Raw genomic sequence first — 3454 nt, forward strand, 5'->3', positions numbered from 1 at the left:
TCTTGACGCACTGATCACACATTGTATTTATGCACAGGCACAGACATTTCCGTACATTCATGTTGTTTCCACACACATTCACGATAATGTTATGATTTGTCATGTTTATGTTGCTGTGTTTAGTTACACTGAATAGATCCGTGTACTGTAGTAGATATATACCGTCAGCAGGCAGTTGGTTTAGGTTTAGGTTTTTTTGGCATCTCCATGTGGTCCTGTTCGGTATCGCAACTTGACTTCTCTAAAATGTAAAAAAGCTCTTTGCTGTTGCACTGTACACATACCATACAATTCCTAATCTTTTTTTTAAATGTCATATGCACTTAGATGGGCTCCTTATATCATTTAGTTCTTTGGTGTCCTTCTGGAGTTTTTTTTTCCTTTTTTGGAAAGACGTCTAAATTTATCTTGAAAAAAAGCTTGCAGAAAATAGATTTTTGAGAATCACCCTTCAATCTTTTGGTTTACTTTGATAGATATAGCAAATGATGACAAAATAAACATTTGAAATAAGATAAATGGTCTATGCTTAATTTCATGAAGTGTGCGTGTGACGAGAGGGGCGGGGCCGAGAGCCGTGGGAACGGAGCGAGGCCGGTGGAGTAATTGCGAATGCGCGACACCTGCGCCACTCACCGGTCTCGAGTCTCACGGAGGAGCTCCGGAAGGATATAAAGGAGGAGTGATGACAGGGAAAGACGAGAGAGGACCAGGCCTGGATTTTATTTTGTGTTTTGGTTTTGTTTGTGCGCGACAGTCGTCCGCGAGGGGCTGTCGCGCTATTTTGAGTTTATTTTATTATTAAAGTTTGTGTAAATGTTCGCCGGTTCCCGCCTCCTTCTTCCCGACCTGCAAACTTTGTTACAGTGCGATTAATCGTGATTAATCACAGAAAAAGGGTGTGATTCATTAGATTAAAATGTTTAATCGATATATATATACAGTATATATAATAAACAGTATAGAAAAGTGGACAATTTCTGAGACTTTCACTCCTTAATACCAGTGGAATATACTTGCACATTATCAACAATATGATGCAACACTTGAGGATGATTGTGTAGCACGAGACCACATCAACTCATGCCAAGGCAACAGTCATCAAGGAGAACTGTGAAGTAAACATTCTAGGATGACTAAGTCCTCTTACTTTCAATTGCTTATTTCACCCCCAAAATGTTCTTATTATGTGTAAATGTTTGTATGAACATAAAAATATTCTACAACTGGCACATAAATGGAATCAATTTTACAGATATTTGATGGACAGAAATGAAATAAAGAGTCCCTGAATGGAGCAGGGGTCAATATCAACTCATTGTGGTGTGTCCACCAGCTGCTTTAAGTACTACAGTGCATCTCATCTTATGGCGCTTTTCCACTGCATGGTACGGCACGGTACGGCTTGGTACGATTCACTTTTGGGGGGTTTTCCACTGGGTACAGTACCTGGTACCTGGTACTTTTTTTAGTACCACTTCGGTTGGGGTTCCAAGTGAACCGTACCGTTACCAAAATGTGACGTGTAAACTCTGCTGATCACGGATTGGCCGGAGAGAATCGTCACTACCTGCGTCACTGAACTTGCGACACAAACACAAAAGAACCGCTAGATTTAAATCAGCACAGCCAGCAAAGGATCGAACGCAACTGTTTTGAACGAGTGCACCTTTTTTTTTAACAACCAAAAAGTTTTGTTGTCTGTTGCGGAAGTACAGACGTTCCTCTCGTTGATAGCAGAGGAGCGGATCCAGCGAGAGCTTGATGGGGCGATGCGGGATGAAAAAGTTTTGTTTAGGAGTCGTGGTAGTAGAGGCGGCGCAGCTATAACAACATGTGAATAATCCCGCCCACTCTAAAGCGGTACTGAACTGCAGTGGAAACGCAAACCGTACCGAGCCGAGTCGTACCATGCAGTGGAAAAGCGCCACCCAGTCAACAATTTGATCTCACAATGATGTCACCATGAGCTCACATGATTCTCATGCTGTGGTCACAAAGTGTGTGTCACAGTGAGCTAAAAGTGTAACCACACAGCGCACTCACTGTGTGCTCATACTATGCTCCCAATGTGAGGTCACTGCACACTCACTGTGTGCTCATACTATGGTCAGTGTGCACTCACCATGTGAGACCACTGTCATATCATTGTGTTAAACTCATTCTTTTAACTGTGATCTAAAAATTCTCTAATATTGGTCAGTAATATCACAAACACGTAGAATTTCATCTTTTATTTCCTTCAAGGTATTTCTACAATTCGGTTTCCTTGTTCATTTTGATTTATTTTCAGTTTGGTGTTGGCATTTGACAGACATTTCAATTTAACAGATACATTCTGCTTCTGATGTTGTTTTGATGACTCCTTTGCGATTCTTAACTTCGATTTCTTTGTGCCCTTGGAAAGACTTGACACATCCTAAAACACAGAGAACAATATGTCGTTGCAATCAGTTACTAACAACCTAACAGGTGAAAATAACTATTAGTTAAACAAAATATGAAACAAATCATGCTTCCATGCTTCCACAAAACATGCTTGTATAGTTACTGAAATTTGATCCCGAGGTAGTAATGATCTGATTTGGGAAGTATAACAAATCATAAATACTGATATGCAACCTAAAGCCAGAGACACACTTAACGACTAACTGAATCATTCTAAGACTGAACTGAAAACACTTATGATTTTAAATGCTGACTGTAAACACCAACTGAACGCAAATGGCTCTGACACATTTGGGTGTGATCAGTTTTAAGTATCAAATTACATTCATAACCAGCCTTACAGTTGTGAAGTGTGTTCCTGGCTTAACTAATTTACTTAACTAATCTCAGCTGGCAAGATGGCTGGTTCACATGTACCTGGCTAACACATGTACCTGACTAATTTGCTAACATGGAGCCAGGCCACAGTGCATATTGGTATTATAATATCATATTAGCATATGTGAATAGCAATTAAAGAAACCACTCACCATTTCTCCAGTGTAACAATTCCACAGTCAACAGTCCCTAACACAAATGTGCATCACACTAGGGATATTTGTCTTCTTCTTCATTGGAGTTTTACGGCAGTTGGCATCCATAGTGTTGCATTACTGCCATCTGCTGTCTCACTTTAACTTACTATATCTTAATTAAATTCGTCCTTCCAGTCCAGTCCTCCTTAGAAAATTAAACAAATATCTCCGTCCTTGGTCACTATTTCCATATGTTACTATATTTTTAGCATTATACTCTACTATACCTATTACACGTAGCTGATTCTCGAATAGTGATGTTTATTCTTCTTCTTCTGTTTTATGGTGGGTAGCACCAGCGTTAAGGTACATTATACCAGATCGTTGTGTGGTCCCAGGGCAAACTCCTCTCGCTAGAGCTGTTCACATTCCTGGGCATCTCAATTTGGGAGCAGACATCCTGTCGAGGCAGGGGCTGAGGCCCGGGGAAT

General features: G+C 40.4%; 1 long non-coding RNA gene across 1 annotated transcript; it reads right to left on the reverse strand.

Annotated features, from left to right (window-relative positions):
• Positions 1-2264: 2264 nt before the first annotated feature.
• On the reverse strand, positions 2265-3247 carry LOC107588754 (uncharacterized). The gene is made up of 2 exons (XR_001609620.1): positions 2979-3247; positions 2265-2419 (listed from the first exon to the last, which is right to left on the reverse strand). It is a non-coding gene; the product is annotated as an uncharacterized lncRNA (long non-coding RNA).
• Positions 3248-3454: the final 207 nt, after the last annotated feature.

The sequence above is a fragment of the Sinocyclocheilus grahami genome, unplaced genomic scaffold (assembly GCF_001515645.1).
Source record: "Sinocyclocheilus grahami isolate Dianchi unplaced genomic scaffold, SAMN03320097.WGS_v1.1 scaffold107.1, whole genome shotgun sequence".
NCBI classification, from domain to species: Eukaryota; Metazoa; Chordata; class Actinopteri; order Cypriniformes; family Cyprinidae; genus Sinocyclocheilus; species Sinocyclocheilus grahami.